Genomic DNA, 13,422 nt, shown 5'->3' on the forward strand with positions numbered 1-13,422 from the left:
TATTGACCATAATTAACCTTGGTCGGTTGGTTGAGGATTTTCTTTTACTTAACCGTTTTATTATTTCCCCCACTGGTTCTATTTCTTCATCCGGTTCCGATTCTTCTTCCGGTTCCGATTCTTCTTCCGGTTCCGACTCTTCTTCTGGTTCCTCTTCGGGAACTTGTGAATCAGTCCACGAATCATTCCAATTTACATTTGACTCTTCATTATTATTAGGTGAGTCAATGGGACTTGTTCTAGAGGTAGACATCTATCACATAATATCAAACGCGTTAAGAGATTAATATATCACATAATATTCACATGTTAAAAATATATAGTTTCCAACAAAATTTGTTAAGCAATCATTTTTCAAGTAAACACGGTCGAAGTCCAGACTCACTACTGCATCCTAACAAACTCGATAAGACACACTAATGCAAAATTCTGGTTCTCAAAGACCAACGCTCGGATACCAACTGAAATGTCCCGTTCTTATTGATTAAAAACGTTCCATATTAATTGATTTCGTTGCGAGGTTTTGACCTCTATATGAGACGTTTTTCAAAGACTGCATTCATTTTAAAACAAACCATAACCTTTATTTCATCAATAAAGGTTTAAAAAGCTTTACGTAGATTATCAAATAATGATAATCTAAAATATCATGTTTACACACGACCATTACATAATGGTTTACAATACAAATATGTTACAACAAAATAAATTTCTTGAATGCAGTTTTTACACAATATCATACAAGCATGGACTCCAAATCTCGTCCTTATTTAAGTATGCGACAGCGGAAGCTCTTAATAATCACCTGAGAATAAACATGCTTAAAACGTCAACAAAAATGTTGGTGAGTTATAGGTTTAACCTATATATATCAAATCATAATAATAGACCACAAGATTTCATATTTCAATACACATCCCATACATAGAGATAAAAATCATTCATATGGTGAACACCTGGTAACTGACATTAACAAGATGCATATATAAGAATATCCCCATCATTCCGGGACACCCTTCGGATATGATATAAATTTCGAAGTACTAAAGCATCCGGTACTTTGGATGGGGTTTGTTAGGCCCAATAGATCTATCTTTAGGATTCGCGTCAATTAGGGTGTCTGTTCCCTAATTCTTAGATTACCAGACTTAATAAAAAGGGGCATATTCGATTTCGATAATTCAACCATAGAATGTAGTTTCATGTACTTGTGTCTATTTTGTAAATCATTTATAAAACCTGCATGTATTCTCATCCCAAAAATATTAGATTTTAAAAGTGGGACTATAACTCACTTTCACAGATTTTTACTTCGTCGGGAAGTAAGACTTGGCCACTGGTTGATTCACGAACCTATAACAATATATACATATATATCAAAGTATGTTTAAAATATATTTACAACACTTTTAATATATTTTGATGTTTTAAGTTTATTAAGTCAGCTGTCCTCGTTAGTAACCTACAACTAGTTGTCCACAGTTAGATGTACAGAAATAAATCGATAAATATTATCTTGAATCAATCCACGACCCAGTGTATACGTATCTCATTATTGATCACAACTCAAACTATATATATTTTGGAATCAACCTCAACCCTGTATAGCTAACTCCAACATTCACATATAGAGTGTCTATGGTTGTTCCGAAATATATATAGATGTGTCGACATGATAGGTCGAAACATTGTATACGTGTCTATGGTATCTCAAGATTACATAATATACAATACAAGTTGATTAAGTTATGGTTGGAATAGATTTGTTACCAATTTTCACGTAGCTAAAATGAGAAAAATTATCCAATCTTGTTTTACCCATAACTTCTTCATTTTAAATCCGTTTTGAGTGAATCAAATTGCTATGGTTTCATATTGAACTCTATTTTATGAATCTAAACAGAAAAAGTATAGGTTTATAGTCGGAAAAATAAGTTACAAGTCGTTTTTGTAAAGGTAGTCATTTCAGTCGAAAGAACGACGTCTAGATGACCATTTTAGAAAACATACTTCCACTTTGAGTTTAACCATAATTTTTGGATATAGTTTCATGTTCATAATAAAAATCATTTTCTCAGAATAACAACTTTTAAATCAAAGTTTATCATAGTTTTTAATTAACTAACCCAAAACAGCCCGCGGTGTTACTACGACGGCGTAAATCCGGTTTTACGGTGTTTTTCGTGTTTCCAGGTTTTAAATCATTAAGTTAGCATATCATATAGATATAGAACATGTGTTTAGTTGATTTTAAAAGTCAAGTTAGAAGGATTAACTTTTGTTTGCGAACAAGTTTAGAATTAACTAAACTATGTTCTAGTGATTACAAGTTTAAACCTTCGAATAAGATAGCTTTATATGTATGAATCGAATGATGTTATGAACATCATTAATACCTTAAGTTCCTTGGATAAACCTACTGGAAAAGAGAAAAATGGATCTAGCTTCAACGGATCCTTGGATGGCTCGAAGTTCTTGAAGCAGAATCATGACACGAAAACAAGTTCAAGTAAGATCATCACTTGAAATAAGATTGTTATAGTTATAGAAATTGAACCAAAGTTTGAATATGATTATTACCTTGTATTAGAATGATAACCTACTGTAAGAAACAAAGATTTCTTGAGGTTGGATGATCACCTTACAAGATTGGAAGTGAGCTAGCAAACTTGAAAGTATTCTTGATTTTATGTAACTAGAACTTGTAGAATATATGAAGAACACTTAGAACTTGAAGATAGAACTTGAGAGAGATCAATTAGATGAAGAAAATTGAAGAATGAAAGTGTTTTTAGGTGTTTTTGGTCGTTGGTGTATGGATTAGATATAAAGGATATGTAATTTTGTTTTCATGTAAATAAGTCATGAATGATTACTCATATTTTTGTAATTTTATGAGATATTTCATGCTAGTTGCCAAATGATGGTTCCCACATGTGTTAGGTAACTCACATGGGCTGCTAAGAGCTGATCATTGGAGTGTATATACCAATAGTACATACATCTAAACGCTGTGTATTGTACGAGTACGAATACGGGTGCATACGAGTAGAATTGTTGATGAAACTGAACGAGGATGTAATTGTAAGCATTTTTGTTAAGTAGAAGTATTTTGATAAGTGTATTGAAGTCTTTCAAAAGTGTATAAATACATATTAAAACACTACATGTATATACATTTTAACTGGGTCGTTAAGTCATCATTAGTCGTTACATGTAAGTGTTGTTTTGAAACCTTTAGGTTAACGATCTTGTTAAATGTTGTTAACCCAATGTTTATAATATCAAATGAGATTTTAAATTATTATATTATCATGATATTATCATGTATGAATATCTCTTAATATGATATATATACATTAAATGTCTTTACAACGATAATCGTTACATATATGTCTTGTTTAAAAATCATTAAGTTAGTAGTCTTGTTTTTACATATGTAGTTCATTGTTAATATACTTAATGATATGTTTACTTATCATAGTATCCTGTTAACTATATATATATCCATATATATGTCATCATATAGTTTTACAAGTTTTAACGTTCGTGAATCACCGGTCAACTTGGGTGGTCAATTGTCTATATTAAACATATTTCAATTAATCAAGTCTTAACAAGTTTGATTGCTTAACATGTTGGAAACATTTAATCATGTAAATATCAATCTCAATTAATATATATAAACATGGAAAAGTTCGGGTCACTACAGTGTGTTTGTGGATTTTGTCCGGGTTGAAGCATTCTAACTTTGTCGACAACATAAATATCAATAGGCTCGTTTGTGACAGCGTGTTTTAAAAACTCAAAAAAATCTTCATGATCATCAGTAATATTAAAAATATGATTATTATCAATATATCTTAGCGAAACAGGTGCATTAGGTGGCAATTCAATTTTTTTAAGAATTTTCTTTAACAATACTCTTCAATTTATTGGTTTTTGTGGAGCAAGTGGTAGTTTTAATCTGGTTCTAAAACAATCAAGAGGCAGATACATAGCTATGTTGTTAACAAATTCAAAATTACCCCCACAACATACATGAACAACAAATGCTTCATCATTACTACAGCTCATTAAGACACAAATTAGTGAAAAAATAGATAAAAATTGGTACCTTAACGATGCTCTAATGACATGATCTTTTTGGAAATGAAGTGAAATGAAATGATTAATCTGGAGTTCTAGCCTCAATAAATACACAGGTACATAATCTTATCCGTAAAGGTACAAAAAATCTAACAAAATCTTATATAGAAATCAGGAAAAATCCATTCTGATAAGACGCAAGGCGCAAAGCCGCAAGGACGCAAGTCATAAACCTTGCGCCTTGCGCCTTGACCTAATTTATTAACACTAGGACTAATAAGGTTAAAAAGGAACATATATTTCATAGCATTATCCCCCAAGAAAGACAGGATTTTAGTTGTAATTGTTCCATATTCAAGTAATATTCGTTTATATTTAATAAGTGCGAAGACAAAAGGCGAAAACGAAGAATTGAAGACGGAAAGGTCCAAAATGCTCAAATGTACAAGATACAATTAAAGTGGTTCAAATTATTGATGAAGAACGTCTAAAAATGACAAGAGTATAAGTTGCGGAACGCAAAGTACACGATATAAAATAGTACGAAAGGACGTCCGAAAATCCAGAACCGGGACCCGAGCCAAGAAGAAACGCCCGACGCAATGGACCAAAAATATTTAGTCTACTATGCACATAAATATAATATAATATATAAATAATTATTAAAATTATTTATATTTTATATATATTTAATAAATATGTCGACGAACAAGAAGACAAAAGATATGTGAGCTGTCCAGCGTGGCCATGCGAGTCGTATGGCAAATAGGCATAAACCCATGCGAGTCGCATGGCAGTAAAAATCTGGCCAAATGCCTATAAAAAGGCAGTTTATGCACGAACTCAAACACATCTTTTTCTTTTCCTTCTCTGTAAACATATAACATAAATAAATAATTATAATTTTAATTATAATTTTAATAATTATGATTTAGTTTAGTATTGTAACAAATGATTTACGGGTTTTAAGTCAAGACTCTGCCCGTGTAATACTACGATATTAATACCCACTGTAAGTTATGTCTTTCCTTTTTAATTTAATGTCTCGTACTTAAGTTATTATTATGCTTATTTGAGCCGAAGTAATCGTGATGTTAGGCTAAAATATTAAGACGGGGTTATTGAACTTTGTACCATAATTAAGGTTTGGGCAAAAGACCGACACTTGTGGAAATTGGACTATTGACTATTAATAGATGGGAGGTATTGTCTAATTGAGTGACAACTCATTGGAGTCTGTCGAACCTATCTTCAAATTAATTAACCTAATAATTAATAATGATTATGGTTGTCCTATTTAGTGACGTTCATATGGAATCTGTTATAATCATTTAATTAATCAATTGGGTTGGGTAATTGATTATTCATTCTGATCAAGTGGATGAATTAATATTCATAAACTAATTAAAACAGGGGTAGATTACATACAGTGATAACTGGTGTAATTGTTGATAGAAGTGATAACTGCGTCACAGTTTAAATCCTTAATTAGTTGGAATATTTGACTTCGGGTATAAGGGTAATTTGACGAGGACACTCGCACTTTATATTTATGACCGATGGACTATTATGGATAAAAACCAGATAGGTATCAAATAAACCATGACAAAGGACAATTAACCCGAGTAACAATTAATTAAAATCAAAACGTCAAACATCATGATTACGGAAGTTTAAATAAGCATAATCCTTTTATTTCATATTCTATCGCAATTTTATTTATTGTTATTTTATTTATCGTCATTTATTTATTTTACGCACTTTAATTATTGTCATTTATCTTTACGCTTAAAAATATAAAATCGACAAACCGGTCATTAAACGGTAAAAACCCCCCTTTTATAATAATATTACTACTTATATATATATATATATTTATATAAATATAGTTATAGTTAAAAATATAGTACGTAATCACTAGCTCCCTGTAAAACGAACCGGACTTACTAAAAACTACACTACTCTACGATTAGGTACACTGCCTATAGTGTTGTAGCAAGGTTTAGGTATATCCCATCCGTAAATTAATAAAACTTGTGTCATATTTTGTAGTATTTCCTAGTAAAAATAATACTATTTCGTACACCCCGCTGCACACATCAAGTTTTTGGCGCCGCTGCCGGGGACCGCTAAAACGCTATATTTTTAATTATAATAATAATTTAATAAATATAATAATATAATAATATTGAAATAAAATATAATAATATAATAATATTGAAATAGAATATAATAATATAATAATATTTTAGAATATATTTTGAATCGTAAAAGTTTTAAAAAGTCGTATTTATTAAATACTTCAGGGGTATATTATGTAACTTGTAATTAATAATTTCTATCATGTCGCTTTCATGTGAATAGTAAATTAATTAATTTCTTTTCATTTACTATTCATGAATAGTAAATGAATTAAAAAAAAAAGTTTTGAAAAAAAATAATAATTATAAAAAAAGTATTAATTTATAAAAAAAAATTCGTTTTTTTTAAAAAAAAAATTGTAAAAAAAACGTTTTTTTTTTAAGAAAAAAAAAATTCGTTTTAAAAAAAAAAAAAAAAAAATTTTAAAAAAAAAAATTTTTAAAAAAAAAAATTTTTTTTTAAAAATATAATAAATTATAATTTTTTTTTAAGTTTTATTACCTTTATATTTTTAGACTATAGTTGCAACTTTTAGTATTAAGTTTAGTTTTGCCATAGTTATTTTTACTTCTAGAATTTTTAGGCTTTGCCGTAAAATCCCTTAAGTGCTTATTCCTTAGACTAAGTTTTAGGTGCTTTAGAATTTTACGACGCCGTATTTCGCACTACTTTCTTATTTTTATTTTTCGACGCCTATTTTTCGACCTTTTTATTTTTCGACACTTTTCGACGCGCAATCTTTTTCTCTCTTATTTCTCGCCATTCTAGTTTTTAGGACTTAGAATTTTTTCTACTTCTTCTCTAAATTTCTTAAAATTACGAAAATTTATTTTAAGTAGTTAAATTGATAGACATCAAAATTTTCTGGTTCGTAGTAATAGTTGGATTTGTACGTGGACCGGGTTATTGGAGCCAAACAGTACTCAATTATATTGAGACCAAACGAATCCTGCCCCTCTGCTGCATCTTTTGGCTATTCGAAACGTGGGCAAAATCAGAAAAGTCTATTAATTGGATAACTTATTATAATTTTTCTTTCCTTTTTAAAAACTAATAGGATATTCAGTGAATGCACCGAGCAAGACGTTCGCCGCCGGTCATACGTTCACCACCTGTAACTCGATCAAGACATCTAGCAAATATTGTCGCCGTTGATTTTTCTTTAGAATCGTCATCTAGTCGAAGAAGAACTCCAACTCAAATTTCCGATAATTCATCTTTTGAACCCGACTTCACAATTAAGAACCCGGAGCATATTCAAGGACAATTCCAAGATCCTGAACCCCAAACCGTTAAATCAGAATCCTCTAGTGATTCGGATACAACAAATCCAATCATGGAAAATCTAGAACCTCTAAGTGTGGAAGATCGAATGAGGGCTAAACGCACGGGCCAAGGTCACGCCATTATTAAGCCAGAAGTTAATGCGCCAGATTATGAAATCAAAGGACAAATTCTACACATGGTAACTAACCAATGCCAATTCAGTGGTGCACCGAATGAAGATCCTAACGAACACCTTCGTACGTTTAAAAGAATTTGTACACTATTCAAAATCCGAGAAGTGGAAGATGAGCAGATCTATCTCATGTTGTTTCCCTGGACTTTAAAGGGAGAAGCCAAAGATTGGTTAGAATCGTTACCTGAAGGGGCTATTGACACATGGGATGTTTTAGTTGAAAAATTTCTTAAACAATTCTTTCCGGCATCTAAAGCCGTGAGACTTCAAGGAGAAATTGTTACGTTCGCGCAAAAGCCAAATGAAACATTATATGAGGCGTGGACAAGATTCGGAAGGATGTTGAGAGGATGTCCTCAACACGGTTTAGACACTTACCAAATAGTACAAATATTCTACCAAGGTGTCAACGTTGCTACACGAAAAGACATCGACATAACAGCTGGTGGTTCCATCATGAAGAAAACCGCAACTGAAGCTTACAAAATTATTGATAATACAGCCTCCCACTCGCATGAGTGGCACCAAGAAAAAGATATTTTTCGTTCATCTAAAGTGGCTAGAGCCGATTCTAGCCATGACTTTGATTCCGTTTCCGCAAAAATAGATGCTTTCGAAAGACGAATGGAAAAGATGAATAAAGATATTCACGCAATACGAATCAGTTGTGAGCAATGCGGTGGACCACACTTATTGAAAGATTGTCACATTGAACCAACGATGGAACAACGAGAGAATGTTTCCTATATGAACCAAAGGCCGGGAAATAATTATCAAAATAATTATCAACCGCCAAGGCTAAACTTAAATCGAAATCAAAACATTCTTTACAATCCAAAAGGACCCGAAAATAATTGGTATAACCAACAAGGTCCGAATAACCAACCGACTCAAAACAACACTTTCAATCAACAAAGACCTAGCTTGTATAAACCACCACAACAACAAACCGAAGAGAAAAAGTCAAATATGGAAGATGTGGTATTCAAGCTAGTTGAATCTCAAACACAATTTATTGAAACTCAAACCCAAACGAACGAGAGATTTGATCAGTCATTAAGAACTCAACAAGCTTCCATTTTGAATCTAGAAAAACACGTAGGTACTCTTGCTAGCATGATGAGTGAGAGGGAACAAGGAAAGCTACCGAGTAATACTGAAGTAAATCCTCGGAATGAGAATGTTAATATGGTCTCAACGAATTCTGAAAAACCAGCTCCAGAAAATGGGAAGGTTTTAGATGTGAGTAACAATGAAAAAGTTACACCACCACCACCCGAGTATGTAAAGCCAGTGGTGGCACCATACAAACCACCCATCCCGTTTCCAAGAAAAGGAGTTGAGTATGAGCAAGTGATAGGTAATAAAGATTGTGATACCTCTGGAAAGAAGAAGAAGAAAAAGAATAAGAAAGTACAAGAAACAAAATCCGTAGAAGTAAACCCGGTGAAGACAGTTCCACCAAAACCTCCACCTAGGGTAGGCGATCCGGGTGAATTTGTTGTTCCTTGTCTACTTAGTGATTGTGTCATGTATGATGCACTAGCAGATTTAGGTGCGAGTGTGAGTGTTATGCCTCTTTCCTTATATAAGAGATTAGGTGTAGGTGAGTTAAGTCCAACGGATATGAGTGTTCGACTCTTTGATCAAACCATTAAGCACCCAGTTGGAATTACCGACAACCTACCCGTTCAAGTAGGCAATTTAACCTTTCTAGTCGAATTTATTGTCATTGACATAGAAGAGGACCTAAACATTCCTCTAATTTTAGGTCGACCATTCTTTGCGTCCACCGGGGCGTTATTTGATGTAGGAAATGGAAGAATGACACTTAAAAGTGGTGACAAATCTATCACCTTTATGATTCGAAAGTCTAAATCTCCACCAACCAAAACCGTTGAACCAGAAAAAATGATTGGTAAGAACCATGTTGTTTTACCAACTCCAACGGTAGTGCTTAATAATAATATAACGCCTAAGTGTGGGGAAAATGAAGTAACACCTAATGATGACATGATAACAAAGAACCCCGTTGTTGATACGAAATTAAATGATCCCGTTATTAATAGTTCAATGAAGAAACTTATTAAACGGATTCGCGATGCTAGAACCAAGGGGAACTTTAAGTTATGTAACCGATTAGTATCCAATCTGTCGCCTAAAGAAAAGGCAAAACTAGTTGAAATTGTGGATATTACACAGGAATCCGACCAATGGCTTAAAGAAAAAGTCACGGATATGCAAGTTGATTATGGACCAAGAGAAATTAACGATGAAGTTAATCACAATTTTGACACCATGGCTACCTAAGTGTGAGGAGATTCAAATATTCTAAAAAGAAAATGCTGTTTGGAGTTAGTTGTTCTGTTCTCGTGTAGTTCCGAGAATGAAATCCGATTGGTCTTTTCCGCTAGCAGACACTAAAGAACTAGTTTTCTCCCTCCATTCTGAATTTATGTTTTGTAGGTTTTTTTTTTATGAAATTAATATGCATTTTAATTTAAGTTTTTAAAAACAAAATTTACTTTAATTCATTAAGTTGAAAAAATGATTTCTAAAATTCGTCGTGAGTTGAAGACTAGGTCATTAAGCCGAAATTACTTTACCCGAGGGCGGGGCGACAAATTTTGTTATCATTATTTTTAATTTTATTGATCTAAAGTATGCCAAAAAAAAATATTATATTTTATAAATTTTTGAACGTGGGGAAATATACCCAACTTCAAAAATATGTATATATGTTTGTAGTTTATATCATGAACACAACAGGGTAAAACAACGCACTTTCAAAGACTGTCATTAAAGTTCAGCAAAAGGTACCAATTTTGACGACAAGACGCAAAATAACAAATGTTATATAACAAATGGAGGAATGAACGATGAGGCGCCATCAATCATTCGACGAGCTTTGTAATTACAAACTCGGTATTTTTAATCACTTTTCTACACTAATCACCCTCATGAATTTATAATTATAGTCTGATTTCATGCAAATGAGGGCATTGCATGATCTCAAGTGTGGGGAAGGGTTATAAATTCTCTCGGGTTTATACTTAGTTTAATTGCCAAATTTCATGAAAATTTGAAAAATTTTCAACTAAAATACTAGTAACGCAGTAGTTGTATTAGAATCTAGTGCTCTCTGATAACAAGGAACAACCCTAGTCTTATATACTGACTACCCACTTCTAGTAAAATTTTTCAAAATTTTCAATTAAATGAAGTCAAAATCATGTTTATACATATTTATGAACGATGAAAACTAGGTGTTAATACCGAAATTATCGTTACCTCGAGGACATAAATTGAGAAACAACCCAAAACGCTTGAATTCATTTAAAAAGGAATAAAGAAGAATAAAAAGGCAAAGAAAGAAACTAAGTGTGGGGAGAATGTACCAAGTTATTCAATTAAAAACTATCTATCACATGTTTCTGTAAAGTTATTGCAGGTGCTTTTGTTTTGGACTTAATTAACAGTTTTACCCGGTTTATTGTAATATATTTGAAAGAAAAGATGGATCTACACGATGAATCAATTCCATCATTAAAAGGAAGTAAAGTCTTCCGAAAAAGACTCGCGCTTCTTGATTTAGGTCATGAAGTTGTCGTCCAGACCAGCTGTAGGTTGACGAAAAATCTAGAAAAGTCATCTCTAAAATCAGCTGGAAATCCACGGACCTCAGCATCAAACAGGGTCGCCAAGTGGTCAGATTTATCCTAACCATGAGAAGGATTTATCTCGTACAATGGGGAGGCACCGTGCAAATTAGCTTGATAAGACTAATGAATCAGATCCCCAGAAAGGATAATCTCCTTAAAGATTAAAAATCAGCTTTTAAGCCTGATATTACTCAATCCTTGAGATTGACCTTAAGGATTGAGAATTCAAACTCATGGAATTCAATGATATCTAAACTCGAGCTTGAACGAGAAAATATTTTGATCAAAATTACAAACCAATTTGTTTTCTGAAAATCCATTTTCAATGCGTTCATTACCATTGAACGTAAAATCCTAGGAATTCACCTGGAATTCATTAGGTCACCTGAACCAAATCGGGTGTCAACTGTAAGAACGGTGGTTGCATAGCATGGTCGAAGACAGGACCTTGTGCCAGACCGAAAAATCATAGGATGATCTTTACTATCGCTCCTACCAAGGATAGTTCTAGCATCCAACACGTTAATAAGACCATAATCATCTGCATGTCACAAGACATTGCCTTAACAGTTTCTTGTTCATCGCTTTCCTTTACAACCGGACGGTAGTTTACCGAAAGGTAATATACGGAACAAGTAAACTGGATGTGTGCTTTCCGATACAGGGATAGCAGTGGATTACACGAGCCTAAAAGTTTTAGCCAAAATATTGATCCACAGATATATTTTGCAACACCAAAGAATGGATTAAATCAGAAAACTTGTCTAGGATAAAATCTAGCTTGAATTTTCAAAAGATCAAATGTTTTCATAAAGATCCAATTTCCTTAAGGATCTACATTTTTATAAGTCATGTGGGACTGTAAACCGCCTTTCAAATGTGCACTTTGCTTTGGAAACCGAAAGTAAATCGGCTATTTGATTGCCAGTGTCGTTGACCTAAACCCGAGGCAACTATAAAAGACACACCCACCTTTAACCACATCGTTACTATCATTGTTTATACCGCTCTATCAAAATCACTGATGTATAAAGTGTGAAGAATAAAGAAGTGATTTGTATTATCCTATTTCAAGACTGTATTGCTTGAGGACAAGCAACGCTCAAGTGTGGGGATATTGATAAGGTTAAAAAGGAACATATATTTCATAGCATTATCCCCCAAGAAAGACAGGATTTTAGTTGTAATTGTTCCATATTCAAGTAATATTCGTTTATATTTAATAAGTGCGAAGACAAAAGGCGAAAACGAAGAATTGAAGACGGAAAGGTCCAAAATGCTCAAATGTACAAGATACAATTAAAGTGGTTCAAATTATTGATGAAGAACGTCTAAAAATGACAAGAGTACAAGTTGCGGAACGCAAAGTACACGATATAAAATAGTACGAAAGGACGTCCGAAAATCCGGAACCGGGACCCGAGCCAAGAAGAAACGCCCGACGCAATGGACCAAAAATATTTAGTCTACTATGCACATAAATATAATATAATATATAAATAATTATTAAAATTATTTATATTTTATATATATTTAATAAATATGTCGACGAACAAGAAGACAAAAGATATGTGAGCTGTCCAGCGTGGCCATGCGAGTCGCATGGCAAATAGGCATAAACCCATGCGAGTCGCATGGCAGTAAAAATCTGGCCAAATGCCTATAAAAAGGCAGTTTATGCACGAACTCAAACACATCTTTTTCTTTTCCTTCTCTGTAAACATATAACATAAATAAATAATTATAATTTTAATTATAATTTTAATAATTATGATTTAGTTTAGTATTGTAACAAATGATTTACGGGTTTTAAGTCAAGACTCTGCCCGTGTAATACTACGATATTAATACCCACTGTAAGTTATGTCTTTCCTTTTTAATTTAATGTCTCGTACTTAAGTTATTATTATGCTTATTTGAGCCGAAGTAATCGTGATGTTAGGCTAAAATATTAAGACGGGGTTATTGAACTTTGTACCATAATTAAGGTTTGGGCAAAAGACCGAAACTTGTGGAAATTGGACTATTGACTATTAATAGATGGGGGGTATTGTCTAATTGAGTGACAAC

The sequence above is a fragment of the Rutidosis leptorrhynchoides genome, chromosome 5, assembly GCF_046630445.1.
Source record: "Rutidosis leptorrhynchoides isolate AG116_Rl617_1_P2 chromosome 5, CSIRO_AGI_Rlap_v1, whole genome shotgun sequence".
Classification (NCBI taxonomy): domain Eukaryota; kingdom Viridiplantae; phylum Streptophyta; class Magnoliopsida; order Asterales; family Asteraceae; genus Rutidosis; species Rutidosis leptorrhynchoides.